At 40.4% G+C, this 27235-nt stretch overlaps 1 protein-coding gene across 12 annotated transcripts in view; it reads left to right on the plus strand.

The window, feature by feature from the left end:
• LPAR1 (lysophosphatidic acid receptor 1) overlaps positions 1-27235 on the plus strand; it is a 355096-nt gene that overhangs the window by 50608 nt on the left and 277253 nt on the right. For 6 of the 12 annotated variants that reach the window (XM_058694577.1, XM_058694571.1, XM_058694580.1 and 3 more), the window contains exons 3-5: positions 2201-2291; positions 5033-5195; positions 17383-17466. The exons of the other annotated variants lie outside the window; for them this stretch is intronic. The gene's annotated coding sequence lies outside the window, so the exon portion shown is untranslated. The remainder of the gene's footprint in view (positions 1-2200; positions 2292-5032; positions 5196-17382; positions 17467-27235) is intronic. 12 annotated transcript variants of the gene reach the window in all.

Consider the following 27235-nt stretch of genomic DNA (forward strand, 5'->3'; position numbering starts at 1 on the left):
TAAAACCTTTTTATTTTGGGATAGTTTTAGATATGTGGAAAAGTTGCAGATATTATAGATAATTCCCATATATCCTTTACCTAGTTTCTTCCAATGTTGTAACTATGGTACATTTTTTATTAAAAAAAATTTTTTTAATGTTTATTTATCTTTGAGACAGAGAGAGACAGAGATTGAGCGGGGGGAGGGACAGAGAAAGAGAGGGAGACACAGAATCTGAAGCAGGCTCAGATTCGTGGGGCTCAAACTTGTAAAACGCGAGAGCATGACCTGAGCTGAAGTCACTTAACTGACTGAGCCACCCAGACGCCCCAATGATACATTTTTTAAAACTAGGAAAGTAACATAGCACAATACTACTAACTAAAGTAGAGACTTCTTTCAGATTATATCAATTTTACACTAATGTCCTTGCACTATTTCATAATTCAATTTAGGATACAGATTACTTTTAGATCTTACTCACTTTTATTTTCTGGCATGCAGGGCAGTGCCTGATATGTGCTCAGTATGTGTTTGCTGAGAGACCAAACTGGAGAAAACAACTAGAATTTAACAGTCAGATACTTAGGAGGGGGCCCAAAGTGGGAACCATGGAGGTATCTGTTGCACAGAATTTAGGTTGGGGGCATCTGGGTGGTTCAGTCAGTTAAGCATCTGACTCTGGATTTCAGCTCAGGTCATGATCTCATGGTTCATGAGTTTAAGCCCTGTGTCAGGCTCTGTGCTGACATTGTGGAGCCTGCTTGGGATTCTCTCTCGCACTCTCTCTCCGCCCCTCCCCTGATTACATGTTCTCTTTCTCTCTCAAAATAAATAAATAATCTTTAAAAAAAAAAGGAATTTAGGTTGGGGGATGGTTAAGCAGTGGACCCTGGCATGGCAGCTGGCGAGTCATGGCAAACATGTGTTTTGAAAGCATCAGTAGAATGGTGGGGGCAGCAGACAACTTCAGTGGGCTGAGAAGCGAGTGGGGGGGAACAGTGAGTGTAGAGAGCTTTTTAAGGAGTTTGTTCATGAAAGCGAGGGCAGAAAAAGCTCAGTGATGGGGAGAGAGAAGGGTCATGAGAGAGTTTTAGGAAGGGGAATGGTGAGCTGGCTTGTAATCAGAGAACGAGAAACTTGTTACCTAAGGTAACGCCCAGGAAATAGCAGAGGGAAATATGATTTGGAGTCTCGGTGGAAAAGCCATCCTTTGGAAAGGAGAAGAATAACTTCCTTCCATAGAACCAGAAAGAAAAGTGGGGATATGTGGCTGAATGTCATGCGTGTACTAGCCCAGTTTCCCTCTCTTCTTTCTCATTTGGTTTAATGGCTTCTAATATTCAAAGAGAAGTGGAAATACCAACCTTGGATAGGGAAGGAAGCAGGAACACATTGTAATAGAGGCTCTTAGAGACGGATAAATACTGTTGGAGTATCTGCTATGGGGTAAGGAAAATGAAAACAACTCAGAGTGGAAAAAAAAAAGTATGATAAAGCATCACTGAGGGCCCAGAGATCATCAGGCGATAACATTTTGGGTCTGGAGCTAATGATACATTGGTGCCACTCTTAGGCAACCAGACTCCCCTGAGGATACACTAGCTTTTTAAAATTCACTTTTCCATTTCCTTTCATATTGTTACATCATTGGACAAATTATTTACTTTGTTCTAAAATTCTAAAAGTAACAGACTGTATTGAACTAATAATGAATAACTTTTGTTTTGTATTGTGGTTTCACAGAGTAAACTGTCATAATCACAAAGGATTTTTCTACTTTGTTTATAGTAAATAATTCTAGCAGTATTTGTTCTTTTTTTTAAGAGCAGTTTTTTAAAGTTTATTTATTTTGAGAGAGAGAGCAGAGGAGGGGCAGAGAGAGAGAGAGGGAGAGAGAGAGAATCCCAAGTAGGCTCCATGCTGTCAGCGTGGAGCCCGATGTGGGGCTCGAACCTACGAACCATAAGATCATGACCTGAGCCAAAACCAAGAGCCAGATGCTTAACCAACTGAACTACCCAGGTGCCTCTAGCAGTGTTTGTTCTAATAAAAGCAATAACTAAATCAGAATTTCTTGATCTCTTCTTATGTTATAGCACTTTGTAGCAGACGTTTTACATATATCTACAAGGCATCTCAGTTTCAATGCGGGAACTGAGTCTTGGAGAGATTCATTCTTCTGACAAATATTGACTAAGAGCTCTTTATGTGTCAGGTTCATTTGAGGCTATTGGGATATATCAGTGAATGAACTAGACAAAGACCCCTGACCTGTGAAGTCACATTTTAGCAGAAGGTATAAGTGGGTAAGTATCTTACTTTGGGCTGCTATAATAGAATACCATGGACTGGGTTGTTTAAAACAACAGAAATTTATTTCTCATAGTTTTAGAGGCTGGAAGTACAAGATAAAGGCCCTAGCAGATTTGACATCCGGGGAGAGCCTGCTTCCTGGTCCATATACAGCTGTCTTTTCACTGTGTCCTCACAAGGCTGAAGGGGTGAGGGGCTTTCCCTCTGGGCGAACTCTCTGGGGTCTCTTTTATGAGGGTACTAATCCCATTCATGAAAGCCCCACCCTCATGACCTAATCATCTCCCAAAGGCCCTACTTCCAAATATCATCACATTGGGCATTAGATTTCAACATACGAATTTTGGGGGGACATGAGCGCTGAGTCAATAGCAGTAAGTGATTTGCTTAAATTCACACAGATAATAAGTAGTTGCAGAGACCGTTACTAACTTTTAACTGCCTTGTGCCCATTTCACCTTTTTTGGTTAATTTTTTGGGGAAAATTTGCTACTTTTCCTATTTGATACAGTTTTGTAGTACTGTTAATCAAAGTGTCCTCTTATTAAGACTAGACATATAACTAGTCTTGACTAGGCTGGTTGACTAGGCCAATTGGATGCTTTCCCCCCCCATAAATGTGAATCCTGTATAAAGAAACAAAGTACTGAGAATCGCTGAAACTTGTCCGTCCTTCTGGTTTCCCAAAGACTTTTCTGAAATGAGATTCCCTGATGTGTCTATAGTTTTTGTCTTTTCCAAGTCTGTTTGCCAGCCTTCCCTTCAATTCTGAGAGCTTCATCATAATGTTGCTCTATCATCATCATCATCATCATCATCATCATCATCATAGTGCTTAAGTTAGTTATTTTCTGTTGCTTACCATCGAGGAACCTACATTTGTCTGATTTCAGAATCTATTCCTTTAGTGCACTAAAGTTTCACTTAGCATACATTCCACAACACATGGGAATTCCTGAGACATTGTTCCAGGGATTTTTTTTGTGTTCCTACACATATTCTGATTTGAAAAATTTCTGTGTCTAGACAAAGTGAGACACTGAATCATCTGTGTCTCTTGATATGGAGTATGACTTAGAAAGGATGATCCCTGCTTTATTTCTCTTGGGGATATGTAGCAAGATGGACAGAATACCAAATTAACTTTTGCTCAGTTGGCCCTCCTATCATTGTGAAGTACTTTGAGGGTTTGCAGTTATCTTGTGACAACTACATGTGCTTCGTTTGACATTATTCTAGTCCCATAGGTCCAGTCAACAGTTCCTACCAACTCTGGAGACTTACACTTCTAGAGTCTTATATTGGCTGGCCCTGGCTGTCAGTATTTAGCAGATGTTACAGGTACAGGAGGGATAACTGGTGCTGCTGTCACTTGCAGGGGTCATCTATATTGGTGGAAACATAGAAATGCTGTTCCTAGCCTCCCTGCAGGGCTGTAGCATTGTACAAACACTAGGGTACCACTCACATGGTAAGCATCACAAATGGCACTCCCAGGGGCATACAAAGAAGTGTCTCTGACTCCTGGTGTGGAATTGGCTTCTTGCCTGTTTCTTTCTACTTGGTGTATACTCCTGGATGCTGGCCCAGACTTCTTTCTTAGAACTCTTAGGATTGAGAGCTGTTTCCTTAGGCCTTTGCTAGGAGTTTCAGATTCAGAACTTAGCTCTACCCTCTGGGTGTCTTTTTCTCAGATGTTTTACATAAGAATTAATTCCTGCATATGCTGTGTGTGTGCAGAGACTCTCACTACTTGCTCGCCTGCCTCTTCTAGCTCTCTCTATAGAGTGCCACTAAAGAACCAGTTCTACCACTTAACAGCTTTCTGTAGTATAAGAGCAGTCCCATTCCTCAAGTTGGCAGAGCTCAGTGCAAAGATATAAATGAGTGCCCGCATATTATGATGACTAAATATTTATAAGTTATACTTTAGGCTAACACATTGTTACATAAAATATCTTCTATTCACCTACCTTGACTTATATATCTTCATAATGACTTAGAAGGTCAAGTTTCTTGGACTTCTAAGAGTTCCACATCTGAAAGTGGCAGCCTGGGGGAACCTGCACTCCCAGTCCACACTTTAGATCTTCTCTTCTCTCCCCTCCCCTCCCCTCCCCTCCCCTCCCCTCCCCTTGTCTCTTCTTTTCCAACCTTTCCTCCCCTCTCTTCCCCTCACTCCCCTTCCCCCCCACCCCTCTCCTCAATGTGGCTCTGTGGATCATGCGCATGTGTGTAGGTAGGCTAACCTACAGGTAGAAGTGCCATCCACCTCACAAACAGGCATCTCTTGGCCCCTCTTTGACTGTAGGGACATTCTTTTCATTGGTATGGTCTGCTCTTAGGAGGAAGGGCCCAGAGAAGAGGCCTGCTCTGGCTCTGAAAGCGACTCAGGGTAATTTTGGCAAAGGATTCAGGGGTCCAGGTGCAAGAAGCATGGTTTTGAGGGAGAAATGTAGGCTGTGGGTGACCATGAACCCTTGGCTCTGGGCAAGCCTTGGTCTATGAGAAAGAACATGGTCACAGAAGGCCAGGGATTCTCTTCCCAAATTTAAGGGTTTAAGGGTAGAGGATTGAGCCAGTCTCATTCTACTATAGTGCTGGTAGTGTATGCCAGTTCAGCCATGCTCTTTCTTCATAGGGAGCATTTGGGGCAGTAAGTAGATAATAGTTCTCTACATGTTTAAGATGGTGAAAAAAAAGTAATATATGATGTTTCTGACCTACTTCTTAGAAAGCAATGAACATGGAAGGACTCTCATTGTCTCTGGTTCTTCGGGTACATATGTGATATGACAAGTTGTTTCTGAATAGCGCTATGGACTAAAAAGGCAAGCATGAATGAGAACTCAAATATCACATACATGGAAGAAAGCTTCATGCAACCCAAAACATCAGTGAGTATTTCACTCTGAATTCCATGCAAGAATTAATGACACGTTGCCTTCCAGCCACTCTGTCTTTTTTCCACTCAGCAAACATTGAACACCTATTCTGTTTTGAATTCTGACTGGATGGCTAGAGAGAAAAGAGGTAAAATTTGAGCTGTACCTTGAGGGATAAGTAGGTTATTACTGGATGAGCAAATTGGAAGATGTCATTCAGGGGCAGGTTTCCTAATCTGTAATGTGGAGATAATAATAGTGGTTATCTTATAGGGATTTTATGAAGATTAAAAGAGTAATAAAGGAAAGACACGTAGATCATAGCTCATACTCAATAAACATTCATTATCCCTATTATTTTTTCTGGGGAGAACAACAAGACACAGATAACTTGCTTAAGACACTGGGAGAAGGTTTTTGCATAAGGATAGTTTACACAAGAGGAGTGACAGGAGATTGGTTTGATGAACTAATTGAAACTATACTGAATTACCCAACAGAGTTCAAATATTGTTTGATAGGCAAGGGGACTCACTGACTGGATCAAGGGGAATCTTGAGAGGCCTGACATAGACTGACCATTTTAGAAAATTCACTCTTATGGTGTCAAAGAGGATGATTTGGAAGAGACTCGAAACAGGATGATCTGTAGTAGTTCAGATAACAAAGGAGAAGGACTTGCATTAGGTTGAGGTTGCAGGATAGATAAGAGAGGGCAAATGTGTCAGTGAAGTTAGTGGTGCTTGGTGCAAAGGGTTAGGAGAGCAAAGTGACAAGGATACTTGAAGGTTTCTGGCTACTGTGGTAGCATGGATGGAGAGACTGTTGGTTGAGATAGGGGATGAAAAACTAGAGAAAGATTTTGGGGGTTTGGGGAAACCTAGAATTTGAGACATAGCTGTCTGGCAGAGACATCTAGTTGGCCACTGGTCACAGAGAGATCAGGTGGAAATACAAATGTGGAGTCTCCTTCACTTGTGTGATAGCTGAGGTCACGGGCAATGATCAGATATGTCAGTGATATTACGGAGCGAGAGAAAGGAGGCCTAAAAACATTCAGTAGAGAGGATAGGAGGAGGAGTAACAAAGGAAGGAGTGAAGGAATAATGAGAACGAGAAGTGATGGTGCAGAAAGTGTTACTGGAGCTGCAAGGAAGTGGGGTTGAGGTTGGCGAGTGCAAAGATAAGATGCTAAAATAAGGTAGAAGGTGAAAGGTGGCCATCGGGTTTGCCAGTTGGGAGGTCATTAGTGATCCTAGTGGGGCTGAGAATTGAATAGGTGGCAACAAGAGGAAACAGCCAGTCAGATCTTGTTCTTGTGAATTTTGCGGACATTTTTTGTTTGTTTGCCAGATTTGAGTGAATATGATATTACTTTTATAAAAACAAAAATAAAACCACATATATATATTATATATATATTAATATATATATAATATATATATAAAACCAAATATATATATATATATATATATATTTGTGCATGGATATATTTATATATTTGTTTCTCATAGAGATTATGGAAAGATAATACTTTGTGGTTCGTCATGTTTGCCTTAAGATATGGGAATGAAAGGGTGGGGGAGAAGGATGAGTGATATTTTCTTCACAAAATTTGTGTGTCTTCAGTGTTCATGAGTATTTATGTTGTAATAAAAATATTTAAAATATGGCATTGACTAATGGTTGACAACTTGAAAAATTAGATTTGTGCCTACCCAAAACTAAGGTGACTATTAGTAATAATAGTAAGAAATAAAACACTGAGCATAAATAAGCCATCCAGGAAAATAGGATGAATATACCTCAAAGCTCTGAAGTGTAGCTCTAAGCTTGGAAAAAAGTAAAGCAGAAAGTCTTGTATCTTTATTATGCAGAGTCAGGCACATGTAGGCTGTTATCAGATGGGTGAGGGCTTCCAGAAACTTCTGGTACAGTATTTCTGCAACCTCTCTGTTTTCTCTCTCTCCTTTGAAAGTTGATCGGGCAGGAGAGTGTGAGAAGTGACCCCTGAGTGTGCTTCCTGTGTGTCAGATTTTAGTACAAGAGAGCAATTGTCTTTTCTAATTGGACTCACCCTCCTTGAGAACCAAGAGTCTTTTTGTTCTGCTTTGTTTTTTGTTTTGTCTTGCAGAGTGCCAGGTTGGTCTTGCTTCCTCTCTGAACCTCGAAGCATTTAAAAATAAAATGACTGTACTTATAATCTTCTCGACTTTGCAAACTTCCTTGACTCGAAAATGTTAAAAGTCTCACTTCACCAAAACACCTCAATCCACTTAAAAATTTTTTATTTATTTTTTAAGATTTACCTCCAAGTTAGTTGGCATATAGTGCAACAGTGATTTCAGGAGTAGATTCCTTAATGTCCTTACCCATTTAGCCCATCCCCACTCCCACAACCCCCTCAGCAACCCTCTGTTCTCTAAAGTCTCTTATGTTTTGTCCCCCTCCCTGTTTTTATATTATTTTTGCTTCCCTTCCCTTATGTTCATCTGTTTCATATCTTAAAGTCCTCATGTGAGTAAAGTCATATGATATTTGTCTTTCTCTGACTAAGCTCGCTTAGCATAATACCCTCCAGTTCCATCCAAGTAGTTGCAAATGGCAAGATTTCATTCTTTTTGATTGCTGAGTAATACTCCATTGTATGTATATACCACATCTTTTTTATTCATTCATCCGTCTATTGACATTTGGGCTCTTTCCATCCTTCGGCTATTGTTGATGGTGCTGCTATAAACATGGGAGTGCATGTGCCCCTTCGAAACAGCACCCCTGTATCCCTTGGATAAATGCCTGGTAGTGCAATTGCTGGGTCGTAGGGCACCTCAATCCACTTTTGAGGAGTTCCTAACAAAGAGGTTATGACTTAGGATGAGCTTTTCCAGTTTTCAGATCAAACCAGTCATTTATCCCGGTCTCTGAAATCATGCTAAAGAAGAACTTCCAAAACATTTTAAAAAGCAGAAAAACCAGACCCAATGATTTCCAAAGCTTAGAGTCCGAAGCATTCACAGTGGGAGCAAGACTCAAAAGGACCTCCCAAGATACCTTCTCTGTGTATCATTTAATAGTGACATAGGAAGAATAAAGCTTTAGTAAAATAGGTTTCTTACCTGTTTTGACTCTTTGAGCACCACCTCTTGGTTCTTTTTTCTTTTTTTTAACGTTTATTTATTTTTGAGACAGAGAGAGACAGAGCATGAACGGGGGAGGGTCAGAGAGAGGGAGACACAGAATCTGAAACAGGCTCCAGGCTCTGAGCTGTCAGCACAGAGCCCGACGAGGGGCTCGAACTCACGGACCTCGAGATCATGACCTGAGCCGAAGTCAGCCACTCAACCGACTGAGCCACCCAGTCGTCCCCCACCTCTTGGTTCTAAGAGTCAAGCAGTGTTCGAGTACTTTGCAGTATATGATAATTTTTATGGGACTTTTTGAGGATGACATAATTTGTCAAGAATCCACATGCTGAAAGCACATTGCTCTAAATTGGGCACATCCACATCCAACAACGTGTAAAACATTATTAAATGGGATTCTCATATCAGTTCAAGTTTTCCATCCTTAGTACGTGGCGATATCCCTTAGAAGTTGAATAATTTGGTTCTGATCCAGCCTAGCATCTGAAATTGTGTTTCTTCATGTCTGCATTAGAATGTCCTTTGCTTGTTTCACGTGTCACATCAGGATTTGCACACAGTTCTTAGGTTTGCATCTATGAACGTTCAAAATTTACTTTCTGTACAGAGTTTTGATTCTCTACAGTTTTTCCAGTAAAATGCTCACCATATGCTTGATGTTAACTTTGGGGGTAGGTGTTAGTCTGTTTGCTGGATCTAAAGGTCTGAGGTTCTTGGTGCTCCATCCTGTTTTTAATTCTCTCTGCTGGGAGTTTTCAGTCCAACAGTCTACAATAGCATTTCTGAACCCTGGATTCCCCTTAGAATCTCTTGGGGGATCTGTTAAATATAGATTATGATTAATCCATAGGGGTGAGACTTGAACATCAGTGTATTTTCTAAAGTCATTTTATTTAAAAAAAGGTTTTTAATGTTTGTTTATTTTTGAGAGAGAGAGAGAGAGAGAGAGAGAGAGAGAGAGAGAGAGAGAGAGACAGAGTGCGAGTGGGGGAGGGGCAGAGAGAGAGGGAGACACAGAATCTGAAACAGGCTCCAGGCTCTGAGCTGTCAGCACAGAGCCTGACACGGGGCTTGAACTCACGAACTGTGAGGTCATGACCTGAGCTGAAGTCGGATGCTTAATCACTTAACAGACTGAGACACCCAGGCGCCCCTAAAGTGATTTTAATGTGCAGCCTGGTTTGAGAAATATTACTCTAGAGTTAAAAGGGGACATTTTTATGCTATTTCTTTTGGTAGGAATTTACTTCCTTGTTGGATGCCAAAAGTAATTAATCATCTGATTCTATAATGCAATGATACTTCCTGTGTAGCTCTATTAAATATCTCCCTAGCAGCAGTAGCTTGTGAATATGGCTCTTTCAGCATTTCACCTTCAATATTATGTAGGCTGGTAGCTATCATTATTAGTATAGGAGAGCCTTCTCTAAGACTTGGGCTTCTGGTTGCAGTTACTTGTAAGTTGACTTTCATAGGGTGTGTGGGCATCTGTCATCAATATTAAGTTGGAGAAGGACTAATAGACTTTTCTTTTTATTCTAGGTCTGGAATTTCTACAATATGGTTTAAATCTACAGGGTTTCTCAGAGATGCCAGGTTCTCTTTTTTTTCTATTTCTCTGATCCCTACATGCAAGGATTTGAAGGTGCCATATCATCTACTATCTTCATACACAGTGATAGGTTGAAGCTTTCTGGAATAATGCCTGATTCACACTGCCCTGTAGGGGAGGCTAGCTTGGGTCGTACTATCTCTTTCTCCTAGCTGTTGTGTATAGAGCCAGTGGTTGAATTCTGAGGGACAATGCCCTATTTGAGACTGAGAAGCATGTACAAGATTGGCCATAAGAGCAAGAAGCTGGCATGAGGCTAGATTTAAAGGCCTACACAGTTCAACCTTGAACCCAACTCTGCGACCATCCAGAGTTTAATGAACTAGGAAAAATGACAAGTACGTAGATCTCAATGAGTGAATGTGACGTAGCTCTGAAGAATTCTGGAGATAGAGGTCGGTGATTCTAACTACTTTTTTTTGTATTGTTAGGTTAGGTATCTCTGTGGGGAATACTATTTACTGGTGGCTGAGATGGGATAGACACTAAAGTAAACATTCTCAGGGTTATTTTGTTTGAATGGTTTGCTACATTCCAAAAGTATTGATATTGTTTGTGCAAGCATCAATTTTGTCTCTGCCTCAGTTGTAATGGATTTCAAATAAATATAGTGAAAATGATGTTTTAGTGAAGTTTATAAGGCTCACAGTTTGTGACCCTTGTGAATTGAAGACCATTAATTCCTTCATTTCTTCACTCAGCAAACATTTATTGGTGCCTGTCATATGCTAGGTTTAGAATATAAAATTTATAGAACTCATCTTTACCACTTAAAAAATCTTTACTGACATATAATTCATACACTGTAAAATTCACCCATTAAAAGTATACAGTATACGTGATATGCCCATTCTGGACATTTGCCCATACATCTGCCTATTCTGGACATTTGATATAAATGGAATCATAATAAATGCTCTTTTATGTCTGGTCTCTTTCACTTAGCATAATGTTTTCAAGGTTCATTCATGTTGTAGTATGTATCAGTATTTCATTACTTTTTATTGCCAACTTCCATTCTATTTTATCGATATATTGCACTTTATTATCATTTGTTGACGGACATCTGGATTCTTTCTACTTTTTGGCTATTATAAATAAAGCTGCTGTGAACATTCATGTACAAAGTTCTTCTGGGTATATAGCAAGGAGTGGAATTGCTGCATCATATGTTAACTCAAAGTTTAACTTTACGTTGAAAAACTACCAAACTTTTCCAAAGTGACTGCATTACTTTATATTCCTATCAGCAACGAATGAGGGTTCTAATTTCTTTACATCCTTGCCAACTCTTGTTATCTGTTTTCTTGATTGTAGACATCCTAGATTTTGCTACTTTTACTGACCTCAAGTGTATGGTGTTTACAATCTTTTGGGTTTTCACAGTTGGGGTTTACAGATAATAGTATGGAAAATTATCTACTTTTAAATTGTGTTTTTCCATGGACAGTTTCATCGTGGGCTGTTTTAGTCTTTAAAAAAATAAAATGCGGTATGAGAATCTTTGCAGCAAAACAAGGTGGACTATGTGAGATCTATCAACTCTGAATGAACCCCATGAGTGAAAATTAATTCATACAGGAACAAGAGACCTCTGGCCCAGCCAGCTCTCAGCATTCTGAGAACCAGGGCTGTTCAGTGAGGCATGAGCCAGATCCTTGCGGTTGTTTGTCTGATCCCCATGGGAGAATACAGGAGGTCAACACAGCCTCTCACAGGCTTTCTCTTCAAAAATGAAAAGTGTGATTGGCAGGAGTGAGGAAAAGCGCCAGGACTGAGAGCCGGTCTGGCTCCTGATTCTAAAACTGAATAATGACCTCTGGATTAGGACATGAGAACAAGAGAGCTCTGTATTGCGAGCGTTGGACATAAGGGGCATGTTCTGTCCTGGCTGGCGATCTTGTACTGCAGGTAATATCTGGAGGCAGGAATGGGAGACAAACCTGCCAACCGCGGTGGCTGCTTACTGTCTGCCTGCCCAGAATCACACTGACAGTAGAGTTCCAATCCCGCCAGGCCTCACATTCTCACCAGCTGTGGCCGCCCCTCAAAATATAAACTCTTCTTGTCACCTGATCATTCATTTACATTCTTGCATTCTGATGGTGTTGTGTAAGTGCTCTTGCTTGACCCAAGTTCACACTATTCCTTTCCCTTTCCCACACCTTCCCTGTGCTATCTTCGGTCTCTTTTCTGAAGGATCCTCCCACCTCCTGCTTTAACCGAAATCAGGCTCTCACTTGAGGACATACCGCTTTCCCCACAGCCCTTGTGAGTGGAGGCTATAGAGCCTCATCTAAGTTTCAGGTACTACACAGGACAATGGTCTCCCCGATCCCTCTGCACCGTTCCCATTCCTCTCTTGGTTCCATTGGAAATTTTCCCTTTGGTGAAGTTCATCCTACCCAGCTAAGCCCCCCTCTAACTCCAGACGGCCGACGTCGCCCATGACTGCTCCTCCCCCTGTCCATGTATGTGATCCTTGGCTCAGTCCTTACAGTGTCTGAGTAAATACCATGCCGCGACAATGTTCCAGAACCCTATCTTCAAAGTTCTTTGACATTTTAAACTCTAATGACTCTCAGGCACCCGCTTCTAGAATTATACCTTACCTCCCCCATCACACACGGTGTGCTGATCTCTTAAATCTTATATTCCAACAACCCACTGGCTGTCATAATCTCCTATTCAGCCTGCTCCCTCTCTTGCATGTTCTATGCCTGTTCTCTCACCTCATTGTGGACCTACTTTCTCTCAACCAAAAATCTAGAATAGCGGGAAAAGTGAGGCTTTGGTTTCACTTTGCTGGTTTTAAGCCTACGTTTATTGTTCGTTAGCTGTCTTTATTTTTCTTATCTCTTAGTTATTTAGAATTCCTTTTTGAGTTATTTTCAGGGAAGATCAGTTTGGGGCCTTTGCATACCTGATTTATTTTTTATTGCATTTTCTCCAAAAAACTCAGAAAAACATTGTTGCAAAGCACTTATTGTTGTGGGTCAGTATCTGGGGCCAGACTGAGTTTTCTTTGTTGTATCTAGCAATAGACTGTGGTAGTTAGTGTTTCCCCATCCAGTTCTTCTGGTTCCTTTGGGAAAATCCACATGGTTCTGTTGAGTCTGTTAATAATGACGCCATGCAGGCTCCTTCCCCACTCCCCCTCCCCACATAATACAGGCTGGCGGATTAGGCAGAGTGGTATAATCACTAGAGATAGTGACTGCTTCTCAAATGGGATCCTGATTCAACCAGAACTCAATCAAGCCTCACTGGGGATTGATATAAGGAACTGAGAAATAATTGTTTCCGCTAGGTTTGGTAAGTGAGCAGTGTGAGTCAGAGCTGGTGGCTCTACCTACCTACCTACCTACCTATCTATCTATCTGTATACCTACCTACTTACCTACCTACCTATGTGTGCATCATCGACCTACCTTACCTACCTCCTTATCTGTTATCCATCCACCTACCTACCTGCCTATCTATAGATATAATTACGTATCTACCTATGTGTAATATTTCTATATAGATATAATATATATATTTATAGATAGATGATAAGAAAGGTAGGTAGCTACCAGTAATCTTCATAACCCCAGACTCACATGCTTCCTTACCAAATCTAGCAGAAACAATGATTTGCCCTAACTTCTTATACAGATGTATCTAAATAGGTATGTAGATAGATACAGATATCAATGGATAGATATAGAGGCAGAGAGATTGAGAGAATGAATATGAATATGAAGGTAGGCAGAGGCACACAGAACTGCAAAATGGAAAGAGAAAGAGAGCCTGAAACCAAATTTGTCCTGAACTTCCCAGAACTTCCCAGAATACATGAATCAAACTTTTTTTTTTTTTTTGCTTAAGCTAATTTCTTGTCTTTTTTAAAAAAAAATTTTTTTTCAACGTTTTTTATTTATTTTTGGGACAGAGAGAGACAGAGCATGAACGGGGGAGGGGCAGAGAGAGAGGGAGACACAGAATCAGAAACAGGCTCCAGGCTCCGAGCCATCAGCCCAGAGCCTGACGCGGGGCTCGAACTCACGGACCGCGAGATCGTGACCTGGCTGAAATCGGACGCTTAACCGACTGCGCCACCCAGGCGCCCCAGCTAATTTCTTGTCTTTAATCTCAGTTTCTTTTGCTTATACTTGAGGGACTTTTAACAAGTAGTAATGAATCCACTTTTTCTCTGAATATTTGTAGGATTTTTTTCTCACCCACGAAGTTCAAAAATGCCTGAAGAATATGGTTAAGTGGAGGTATCTCCTTAGTATCTTTGCCTGAATCTGTAAAAAAAAAAAAAAAAAAAAAAAAAAAAAAAAAAGCCGTTTCTTTTATATCTCTTAATACTTTTGTTCTGTTTGTTCTTGTCTCTGTATGTTGAGTGTATTTAAGACCAATGATCCGTATTTGTCATTTCTTGACATTTCAACCTGTTGATCTTTTTCTCTGTAGCCTGGGAAAACTTCCAGTGTTGTGATTTTCAACATTGTATGTTCTGGTCTTCACCTCTCAGGAGGCAGGAGATTTTGCCTCCTGTTGTATTGTTTTCCCGTCTACATTATTACTGTTACAAACTTCAGGTTTATTTTAAAATTTCCATCTATTTCTCAGCCTCTGCCTTTAAGTCTGTAATTTTAACGAGTCTATATTTTCTCAAATTTCTGGAAAGTACCAAGAAATTCACCTCACTTTTTTTTTTCCTGTTACACGTCTTTTTCAAATGCATATGCTTCCTCTGCAGAATATTTTCATAATCATAGGCTCATATATTTTATAGACTCCTTTTTTCTTCTATTTATATCTTCGTGAATAAAGTGAGATCTTAAATAGATGTTTACCTGTTTAAACAAGATAGCTGAGTTATCTTCAGATCTCCTCCCTGTATGTCTGATTACTATTAAAATAATAATAATAGCTAAAACAATATTATTTTTAGATTTTAAGCTGGAAGACTGACTGGCATATATTTACATTACTGGCAGATTAAGATGTGTGGAGAAGGAGCAGAATCCTGAACTATCACATGGGCAAGAATTTAGTTCTTCCTTTGAAGCTGTTGTACTGGATGCTAACTGTTCGTGTGTGGCCCTCCATGTGGCACGGCTTTATCTGTCCTCCATTCTTGTCCTGCTGACCAATGCCTCAAAATGAAACCTTGCCTCACTGGTGAGAAAGCGGTACTGTTTCAGAGGAGTCTTGCTAGAGTGTCTGGAATAACAGCATGCTGTCGGGATCTCCTTGAACAGCTTCTTTGGAATGGTACTGATCCATGGCTACAAATACAATTCTAGGGAGTGTTTTCCTTATGTTCACTGCTACCTTCCTCCCAGCCCTTGCTCCTCCTCCACATTGGCTGGTGTTAGTAGGGTTCTGCTAGGATGTTGTCTGCTCGCTTTTTTTCTCATTAGCAGATCATAAGTGTTGTCTCTCCATCTGGTTTTATTAGAACCATTCAGAGGCCATACAAAACATCCTTCTCAATTTCTAGCACAGATGTAAGTTTTCTCCCATTTTTATCACCCTTTTCCCGTTTTAATGGGGCCTGGGAGGGGGGAAGAGGAAAGTTGGGCCCAGTTTCTCCAACTATCTCTTCAGTCTGTCCCTTTTATTCCACCCCCATTGCTACTGTTTTATCTTGTATCCCATCATGTCTAACTCTGTGTGTTTTTTGTTTTTTACAAGAGTCCCCTACTGCATCTTTCTACCTCTTTTTTCAGGACTGCTCTTTTGGTGTTGACACCCAGTTGGTTAGTGGCTTCACTCCAGGAGATATTTTGTTGTATTAGAGTTGTGTTTAGTTTCACATAATCAAAACAACTGTACTGTAGCTGAAGCAGAAAACAAGAAGACCAGAGGTGGTCAGTCTAGGACTGGTTGGGTGACTCAACAATGCCATCAGATGCAGGCTCCTTCTGCCCTCCTGCCCTTCCATTTCTGTGAGGTCTGCTGCACCTCCAGGCTGGGCCTGGGTTCCAGGAGGGAGAAAGGTGGAGAGGAAGACGCAGCACCAAGAGACTTCTACTTGCATTTCTTTGGCTGGGAGTTGGCTCGTTGCCACTCATACCTGACCAGAGGCAGGGAAATTGAATCTTTATCTTTTACAGACTCTATGGCAGAGGCAGGTGAGGAGGAAGGGAGTTAGAAAAGCAGGGAGGTCGATTAAATTCTGGTGTCTGCCACCTTCTTTGTTGCCAACATCTGTTGGTCAGAGGAAACTCTCGCAGCCCAGCACAGTCCTGGCCTCAGAATATTGTCTTTATACAGAGGGGAGAAAATTGGTTGGAGGGAGTATAGCTCTAAGTGGGTATTTTTTTTTTCTGCATCTACCACCTCCAGACTTCTGTTTCTCTAAATTAGGGAATATTAGTATTTCCCCTCAAATTCTGTCTGCTTTATTATACCGCACTGCACACTTAGTCAAGGAGAACAGTGATATATGGATTCAATAGTTGTTGAGGTTTGCACTATGAGGCTGGAACTTTTCCTTGGATTTTACATGGATTAGTTTTAATGATCATGCTTTCTTTTTTAAAAACAAATATAGTCTGCTTTCTTGATGGGAGATTTGTAAACATGTATGTATGTCACCAGCTTTCCCAAAGGTGTCCCTGTCTTTTTGTTTTTGTTTTTTGTATTTTTGGGTTTTTTTGGATGAAGGCAATTTTGTGGCCCCAGATCTTCAGGGCTCTTGCCTCCTTTATTTCTAGTAGCCCAGTCAGGCCTATTTATTTCTTTTCTTTCCTTTATTGGGTATGGCCTGGCCGCTCCTTGGCATTTTGGATCACTCTAGACATTAAATGACTTTTTCCATTTCTTTTGTGTGTCTCAGTGGCCACAGCAGGTTCAGAGCTGCAGCCAGCTGTGCAGAAGGTCAGAGAATGCTAATGGGACATTTAGCACCAAGCAATCCTGCTTGCCTTTCTGTGGAAAACAAGACTGAATTGACAGAGGAGGAAATGCAATTCTAATTTAATGTAGAAGACAGTCCGAAGTTAGGACTGCCCGTTATATTAGTCATTGACAGATATAATTAAATATATTACTTCACAAGAAATAATGAGGGAGTGGGAGATCATTATGGTGTGTGTCACCAGACACATTCTGTACCAAGTACTTCTTTTGTAACATTGCAGATAGATTTAGATTGTGCTTAATTTGTGCACATTAGAATTATGTTGAAATTTGAATTTTGGGAATAAAAGTGTGATTTGGGGATGTATGCTAGTACAATTATAATTCGAAAGACTTTTAAGCTACATACCTATGGAAACATCTCTCCTTCTAAATGTTATTCTGCATTCTCACTCTCCCCCTGAGGCAGCTGGATCAATTGGAGAAATCAGGTCATTTGGAGTTAGAAGTCCTGGATCATTTACTAAATATGTCATTTCAGAGAAATCACTTGATTCTTGACTCTCTGTTTTGTCACCTATAGGATGGTGATAGTGGCATATTTCAGAGTTGTTGGAAGTATCACACAGCAGGATGTACTTTGTAAATAGCAAAGTCTTACATATATGTAAGTATCTACTCTTTTGTAAACTGGTTTTTCATGTAACCGTTACAACACGCTTTTTAATTGGATGGATGGTATTCCATTTGTATGAATGAATCATATAAGTGGTTTAGGTTGTTTTGTATATCTATCTGTCTATCTGCCTGCCTATCTATCTATCTATCTATCTATCTATCTATCTATCTATCTTCCATCCCTATATATACATATGCTCTCTTAGAAACTTTTGAATATACAATACAGTATTAACTTTAGTCATCTCTCTGTAACTATGGGTGCAGTTTATTGTTGCTGCTGCTGCTTGTTTTAAATACATATACGGTATTTTATGTGTTATTCCAATTCATTGTAATGATCACTTATTGTTTGTACAATTGTGAAAAACTGTTCTGTGGTAAAACCTCACTCCCAAATTCTGCAGGGCAAAAATTCTACAAATAAGATAAGATGGCAAAAGATCGACTGTCAATGTCTTTTTACAGCATATATGGCAAGTAGGCTAATTTTCTTAATACATGAAGAGCTTTTAAATAAATCAACAAAAGGGGCGCCTGAGTGGCTCAGTCGGTTAAGCAGCCGACTTCAGCTCAGGGCATGATCTCACGGTCCGTGAGTTCGAGCCCCGTGTCGGGCTCTGTGCTGACAGCTCAGAGCCTGGAGCCTGTTTCAGATTCTGTGTCTCCCTCTCTCTGACCCTCCCCCATTCATGCTCTCTCTCTGTCTCAAAAATAAATAAACGTTAGAAAAAAAAAATTAAAAATAAATAAATAAATAAATAAATCAACAAAAAAGTTGAAAACCCTAATATAATTTGGGTGAAGAACATGAATCAGCAGTTTATGGAAAAAAAATACAAATGGCATATATGTGAAAAGATGCTCATTTCTTTTAGTTAAAGAAATGAATTTAGATTCAGAGTGCTTTTTTTCACTTATCAGATCGGCAAAGAGGAAGAAATTTGAAAATGTTAAACATATTTGAAATTGTAGGAAAATAGAAATGCTTTACGGGCATATAAATTGGTGTGAATTTTTAGCAGTCAATTTTGCAATATTTTAAAACATTTCAATGCAAATTTTGGCCCATCATTTTCACTTCTAGGATTTTTCTTATACAAATAACTGGTGAATATAAAAAGATGGCATAAGGGTGTTCATGGTGACATTTTGCATATCGATGTGTCAGCTAAACAAATAACCAAACTGTAAACTACCTGCATAGCCTGTATATCTCTCACTGTAGTACTGTTCAAATTATGTATATTCATAAAGTGAAATTTTATATAGCAACTGGAAAATGGACTGATCTCTATGTACTCATTTGAAAAGAAATTCCTGTTATGTTGATGACTGAGAAAAGCAAGATCAGACTTGCTTTTCATGCTTTAAAAATTTTTTTAAATTTTTTTTATTTTTTGGGAGACTGCAGGCAGGGGAGGGGCAGAGAGAGGGGAACAGAGGATCTGAAGCAGACTCTGCACTAACAGTGTGAGCTGGATGTGGGGCTTGAATTCATGAACCCCGAGATCATGACCTGAGCTGAAGTTTGACGCTCAACCAACTGAGCCACGCAGGTGCCCCAAGATTTGTTTTTTATGCTTTTATGCACTTATGTCATATGTATGCAATCAAGTAGAAAAAAAATGTGATTGCTTATGCAGAGACAACTTCTGGAAGAATATATAAGAAATTGTTGAAGGGGTTCAACTGTATGGTGATGGACGGGAACTAGATTTGTGGCAGATCACTTTGAAGTGTGTACAGATGTTGAATTGTAAAGCTGTGTGCCTGAAAATTACAAAATTAAAAAAAATTGTTGACAGTGATTATTTTCTGGGAATTAGATTGAAGTAAGCAAAAGAGAGGGGAGGAGTTTACTTTTCACTCACTTTATGTACCTTTGGAATTCTTCCTCCCCAGTATTTTATTATGAAAAAATTTACATTTTCAAAGTTTGTTTATTTTGAGAGAGAGAAAGAGAGAGAGCATGAGCAGGGGAGGGGCAGAGAGAAAGGAGAGAGAGAATCCTAAGCAGGTTCGGCACTGCCAGTGCAGAGCCTGATGTGGAGCTCGAACCCACAAACTGTGGGAACATGACCTGAGCCGAAACCAAGAATCAATCACTTAACTGACTGAGCCACTCAGGCGCTCCTGGAAAAATTTTAAAGTACAGAAAGTTTAAAGAACTATTCAGTGGACACCAATAAATTCTCCACCTAGGTGCTATGATGGTTTGTTATAATTGCTGTATCACTTAATTACAAAACAAGGATGATGAATTATTTTTACAATTTAGTAGGAAGTCAGAGTTTAAGCAAGAAGAGTATGTTAGAATAACAAAATAGAAAATCAAAGAAGTACATAAATCTATTGAAAGAGAAGACTAAATAGGATGATGTGACAAATATAAGCAGCTGTTAGGAGTACAAAGTTCAATGGAACAATTCTATGCAAGAGCAAAAGACATAGAGGCTCTGAAACAGGAGGAAACGGTTTCCTGCCTGCAGTTCTTCAGGTCTGAGGTCAAGGGAGAGTGGTCCCAGAGCTGAGAAACTCCAGGGAACAGGTAGCTTTCCGTCTCACATGAAAGGCCCTTTACGTGTGCCATGGTGATGGTCTTCAGACCCCTGAAGCTCTTCTCACACTTCAGCTAATATTAATCACCAGGGAAACTTGCTGACACATATTTGACCCTCACAAGCTCTATCTCTGTCCTTGTGTGGAAATGAAAGGTCTCACAAAAGAACTGTAACCAGTTAAGATCTGAGGGAGGCCTAGAGAGGAGAGTTTTGTTCTAAATTTCCTAGTTTCAACACTGAACCACATCTCTGTGTGTAAACATTGATTCAGTAGAAAAGAGTTGGGGTTCCCAAATCTGAACTCGTAACAAGCACCCTGGGTAACTTGATTGCAGGTAGGTGCTGCAGAGTATTGTCCTTCTCGAAGGATGTGGGGTTTTTTTTTAGCCCCCATGAAGATCCAGTTGCTCCAAGACCCTGTAGCATCCCTTTGCCAGGAATGCCTGTTTTCTTAAACAGCTCTTATTCATTTTCTAAATGATCTTAATTACTGAGTTCCTAAGGGAGTGAATCATAAAGAGCTTTATCTCTTGGTGCAGGTGAATGATCTCACCCACAGTGTTGTAAACCAGCTTGGACGGGGGTGGGGTCTAGAGAGAGGAGGTTATTATGATTTTTTAACTTTTAGTTCTTTGATTTAGCCCTGGTGCTGTGCCCCTCGGTGTAAACCTTCACTGGGGCATTTGATGCCATCTTCTCTAACCTCTGATTTATGGGAGGGGGGGTGAGGGGGTGGGTCTAACAGATTCATGTGTTTTAAATATTCACTTTTCCGAGGGCTAAAAGTCACCAAGTCCCTTTCCTGGTGTTTTTCCTTGGAAGCTTTTTCTTACTGCTATCACAGAGTATTCGAATTCTCATCAATTTTCTTGTGACTTTTGTGGAATGTGCTGGTAGAATTGCAGCTGTCACATTGCCTACTTAGAACAGGTTTCCCTCCCCTGAAGGATTAGTAGGGAGGCAAACTATTTGCAGTTGCCTCAACCCCACCTCTGACAGTTCTGTAACCCCATGAGAAAGAACAACCTCAGAGCTTCTCAGTCTTTCTGAGTGACATGTTTCTCTTCCTTGTCTATTCTTGCCGTCTCTTTTTCCATTTTGGTTGGTCAATGTAAGTTAAAAAATTTGTTTCTATGGTGGCCCATCAGCTAAAAGAAAGCATGCTGTCCCAAGTGATGAGTAACTTAATATTTATTTGTTTTTTTTAAATACAATGACCATTTCTTGAGCTCATCCTGTGCACCAGGCATTGTGCTAAATGCTGGAGACATGGGCGAAAAAGCAGACAGTGGCAGACAAGTCTCCCAAGAACCTTGACAAATCCAGGTTGAAAACACCCCATATAATGGGAACAGCCTGAGTAAAGGCCTGGGAGTAAGTCTGTAGCATGGAGGCTATTCAAATGTGGTTGGGATACAAAGTGCTTGGTGGGAAAGAAAAGATTTTTTGAAGACCTGGTATTACTGTCAAAAATCTGAACATTAATCAATAGGAAATTATTTCTTAATCAGTTTTTTTTTAAAAAAATAAAGCTACAGAGGACATATCATTCTAACATAAAAATGCAGTAAGTAAAATAATGCTTCTATTTTCCTTTGTAATCAGTGAGGTGAGGGAAGTATGGCAAGAGCTGAGGAGGGTAGGGATGATGAAAGGAAAAGGGGAAGAAATTCATATTGACAGATGGTCCAACAGCAAGGATCAGCAAAGACAAAGCTACATAGAGAAGAAGGTAGATGGATGCATATCCTGAGGGCCTGGAATAGTGCCTGGTACATAGTAGGTGCTCATGAAATAGCTACTAAGTGAAAAACAGAATGAATGGCATGGGGAGAAAAAAATAAAAGGAAATAGGCAGATATTGCAAGGAAAATTTGACAGTACAGACAGAAACATCTATATTCCAAGGAAGCAGATTAGAAAGGGAGCTTGGGAGAAAGGACAGGGGGGACCCAAGGAGGCTCATAGATTAGGTGAGAGCTATTGAGCAAATGAGCCTTCACATACTCTGTGTCTTAGACATTGTGCTGGGTGAGGGCTGTAGGTCTGGGGAAAGTCACTCAATGCTTTTGAGTCTCATCTGTTAGAAAAAAAAGCATTGAAAGGAAATGGAATAGAATATAGTGTTGTAAAATGTTACAATCTGAGGCAGTTAGGTGGTGGGGATATGGGATTTTTGCTGTACTATTCTCTGTATTTAAGTGTACTTTTAAACTTTTTCATAAAAAGATCTTAATAAATAATAGGAGGGCTAATGAACCGAGCATGGGCCCATCTCATTCCCTCCTCCCTGTAAAGTCACTGGAGTCACAGTAGTCAAGACATGGCCACAGACTGGATATGGGAGGGCAAATGGCAGAAGGTCACGTTTATTCTAACAGTTGGTGTTCTCATGACTAAGCGGGTGATTGTGTCTAATGGAATGACAGGTTTGGGAGGGAATCCAATAAATCCACTTGTCAGTAATTTTGGGGGAATGCTCAAGGAAATATTTGTAGACCAAAGGAAGTTCATTCCTTCTAGAGTTGGGGTTTCCACAAGGCACTGTGGGGAGGCTCACAGGCAGGGAGGCATGGAGGTGGGAAGCAGGGATGGGGGGACTGGTTGGGAGGGGTGAGAAGAGAGACTGGGGGCCTTGACTTACAATTTTTAATAGTGAAGAAGGAGGAACCTTGGGTGGAAGCCTAGATGGAGGGTGTGGCGAGGAGAACAGCTGAATTTGTTGAATTATCCAGCCACAGCGTCCCCGGTGGAATGTTGACTTGATGGCCTCTGCAGAATTGTTTGCCTCCCAGGTGCTGGGCACAGTTGCTCAGAGCAGCTCCTGCGGGGAAGGTCAAAGGGTCAGGAAGGAAGGAGGTCAGAGGGGAGAGCTAGAGATACCAGGCTCTACAAAATGCACTTATTTTTCTCGGCATCTGACAGGTGGATTAGATGAAATCTAGCTGCGAGCCTAGCCCAGTCAGGCCACAGATTCCCTGAACTGTTCTCACCACCCAATAAGTTCCTACCTTTGTAAGGTATCTCTTCCTCACATTTTTTCTTTTTTGGTGGACATTCTATGTCAGTGTTTATTTGCTAAATGACAGTTTAAGGGAATAAGTGTAATAACCTATTTGACTAAAGTGGTTTTTGAAAGTGACAAATCAGTTTACTTAATAAAAGAAAATTTGATGTTATTATGAACTCCAGATATTTAACACTCTTTTTCTTGGGGCGGGGGAAGCCTAACTCATTAACTGAATTAGAGAAAGATTTTCTTGATGTCTGAGATTGAGGCAGATTTTTAATTTTGTCTACATGAAGGAAGATTCCTAATGCAATGATTGGTTTAGAAAATCATAAAACCACTTTGTAACATGTTCATGACAAAAAACAAATACTATGTCACCATGGATTCCAAACAAAATTAATATCATGTCCCAAATAAGTACTGCTGTTTAGAACATCATAGAGGGGGATGGGAGAACACAAGCTTAATTAATTATTTCCTTGGTTGGAAAACAAAATCTTTGAACAAAGAGAACATTATCTCTATAAGACACTAACATTTCTAAGATTCCACCCCCAGTAAGGCCAGCAAACAATAAAGGCAAGCCTCTAACTGGGTTTCGAATCACTCACATCTCACATAAACTTGGAAAATTACAACAGAGAGTAATTGAGAGATTGTGTCTAGATAGTTGGAGTCAAAAGACTGGTCTGCTCCCTTTTCTGTATTTTCCCCTTCAGAGCATACGAACCGGGGTTCCTGTCCTTTATTTCTCTGCATCCACCCAGTCATCAAAACCTACTTATTATGATACTTCCAATGTCAGCTGTACTCAAACTTAAAATGTAATGGAGTGAGGGTTTTCACCAGAAGGGCTAAAATTATTGACTTCCAGGCACTGTCATGCACACTATTTTGTCCTTCTGGCAGCGCTCTGGTAAGGCCCTGTTAACTGTTGTCCTCATCAAGGTTTCACGGATGGGGAAACTGGTTCTCAGATGTGGCTGCCCATTCGCATGGCTGGGGTAGGGGTGGGGCTTTTAAAACTGTCAGTGCTCAGGCTACCATCCACTTGGACCAATTAAATCAGACCCTCTGAAGGCAAGACCTAGGCTTCTATGATTTTTTAGACCTCCTTAGGTGATTACCAAATGCACCAAAGGTTAGACCTACCGACTGTTAGGGGAATTGATTAAGCAGCACAAGGTCACAGGGATGACTGAGTGAAGGAATAGGGGTTGGAATCCAGGTCTGTTAGATTTTAGAGCCTCATCTTAACCTCTCCACTATATTGCCTCTCAAAGTATTTAGCACTTCTGGGCATGCACCGAATATTCTTGCGTCAGGGACATGTATAAGAATATTCATGGCAGCCCTTTTGGTAACGGGTGGAATCTAGGAACAAACAGAAGTGTTCAACAACAGTAGAATGGGTAAACTGTGGTGTGTACTAAGACTGAATGTTTGTGTTCTCCCCCATCCCAAACTCATAAGTTGAAGTGTTAACTCCCAGTGTGATGGTGTCAGGAGGTGGGGTCCTCTGAGAAGTAATTAATTAGGTCATGAGGGTGGAGCTCCTGTGAATACAATTAGTGTGTTTGTAAAAGAGACCCAAGAGAGCTTCATCATCCCTTCTGCCATGTGAGGACATCTTTATCAGACACCAGATCTTCTGGCACCTTGATCTTGGACTTAACTTCCCAAACTCCAGAACTGTGAGAACTTAAACTTCTGTTGTTCACAAGCCACCCAGTGTGTGGTATTCTGTTATAGCAAGCTGAATGGGCTAGCACAGTGTGTTAAGGGAATGGAATACGATACAGCAATAAAATAGAATTCCATCTTTTCACAAACATGAAACCACACAATTGTGTGTTTGGGTACATAATCATATTTGGAGAAATTTTCATAGAGAAGCAAAGCAAAGTTCATGAAGCAGAAATTGAGGGAAGGTGTTGGGTTATGGAAGGAGCACATAGAAAGCTTTGAATATAATGTTCTATTTCTTAAACTGGGTGGTGGGTAGGTATAAAGGTATTTTTGAAGTTTTTTATATTCTCTGTATGTTTTATAAACATTTCTTTTAGAGCTGTTAATGTTTTAAATGATAAGAAAATAATAATTATTGTTTTTATGAAATACATTTTATTAATGCAATTCCAGAAATATAAAGTACTAAGCAAAAAACTAAAGACAAAAAAGAAAAAACCCCACCAAAGATGTCACCACCCAGAAACACATATTAAGTGATAATCATTTCACAGTATTTTTTATGCAAACATGCAGAAAGGACAGATAGGTAGACAAATGAATTAGGATTGCTTCAGTTATCTAGTGTGTGTAACAAACCACCTCTAGAGTTAGTGGCTGTGACAACAAAACCCAGTTATTTACTCATGATTCTGCAACAGAGCAGAGCTTGCTGGGATGCCAGTCTTCACTCCATGTGTTGGCTGGAGTTACTCGTGCAGTTGCATTCAGCTGGGAACATGGGTGGGGTTGGAACATCTAAGATCACTTCCATGTTCAGAATCTCTGCTGGGATGGCTCAGGGCCTCCTGGCTAGGTTTCTCTTTTTCCATGGGTTCTCATTACCCCATGGACCCTGAGACGGAGAAAGCAGAGGCTACAGGTATTTTAAGATCTAGGTGTGTAAATCCCAGAACATCCCCCTCCCATACATTCTGTTGCTCAAAGTAAGTCACAAGGCCAGCTCAAGCTCAAGGGAAAAGGGAACAGACTCTCCCTCTCAATGTGCAGAGAGACATGGGCCTATAGGGATGGAGGGAAAGTTGGAGGCTCTTAGGAAATGATCCACCACTGTGTCTGTAATAAGTAGGCTGCTTTTCATAGTCTGTTGGCAGAAAGCTGGGTTTTCATGATGTTTTGAACAACTTCATTCAGTAATTATCACTGAATATCTATTATGTGTCAGGGACTGTTTTAATCATCATAAGAGCAAAGAACCAAGAGACAAAAACTACTGTCTTCATGGAGCCTACATTTGAATGATTTAGGCAATCATTCAGACTATATGCTGTTTTATACTAGAAATCAATAAAATTTGGCTAAAGAAAGTTTGGTTAATTTAAATAAAAGAATAAGAACAAGTGATAGCTGCTGACCTTAGTGGTCTACCTGAGCTCCGATAGAACTAATAGAAAAAGTTTCCAGAAATAGAAATCTTCTTGGGATTCCATTCAAATGAATTCAGCAAATATCTATTGTATACAGAAATCTTTCCTGGCTTCCCAGCATGGGAGACAATTTTGGAAGCATTTGATTTGATTCAGTTAAGGGTTTGATGGATATATATGTGAGGTGCCAAAGGACATACACAGGATTAAAACACAGGATACCTTCCCTCATGTCATGGTGGCAGCTATGCTGAATACTTGGTTTTTTGTTTATTTATTTTTTAATTTTAGAGAGAGAGCATGCATGAGCAGAGGAGGGGGTGAGAAACAGAGAGAGAGAGAGAGAGAGAGAGAGAGAGAAAGAGAGAATGCTACTGTAGGGCTTGATCCCATGACCCTGGGATCATGACGTGAGCTGAAATCAAGAGTCAGATGCTTTCTTGGCTGAGCCACCCAGGTGCCCCCATGTTGAATACTTACGACAATATATCTAAGGTATAAGTACCACAAGTTGCTATCAATGTGGTGCTGAGATCTGATAGAAGCCAGTATGTCATTCATTTCTGGGAATCACTGAGTCTTCATGAAGGAGAGAGAATTTAAGCTGGTTCTTGAAGATTTTTGTAAAAATATTTTTTAATGTTTATTTTGGAGAGAGGCAGAGTGTGAGCAGGGATGGGGCAGAGAGAGAGGGAGATACAGAATCCGAAGCAGACTCCAGGTTTGGAGCTGTCAGCACAGAGCCCGATGTGGGGCTTGAACTCACAAACCACGAGATCATGACCTGTGCTGAAGTTGGACGCTTAACCAACTGAGCCACCCAGGCGCCCCTGGTTCTTGAAGACTGACAACATTTTCATGTGGGTGGATGCTAGCAGGCCTGTAGAAAGCCAGAATTATCTGATGTACCCTATTACCATCCGTTCACATGGTGAGTGCATCTTTCCTCTTTGTTTCTAGCTGAAGCAGGCTGGTGTGGGCATTAATGGTTCTTCAACGATTTCCATTTTCTACCTGAATTCCTTGTTTAAATGACCTGTTTACATTACTACTCTGGGTGACATC

This window comes from Neofelis nebulosa, chromosome 12 (genome assembly GCF_028018385.1).
Source record: "Neofelis nebulosa isolate mNeoNeb1 chromosome 12, mNeoNeb1.pri, whole genome shotgun sequence".
Lineage (NCBI taxonomy): Eukaryota > Metazoa > Chordata > Mammalia > Carnivora > Felidae > Neofelis > Neofelis nebulosa.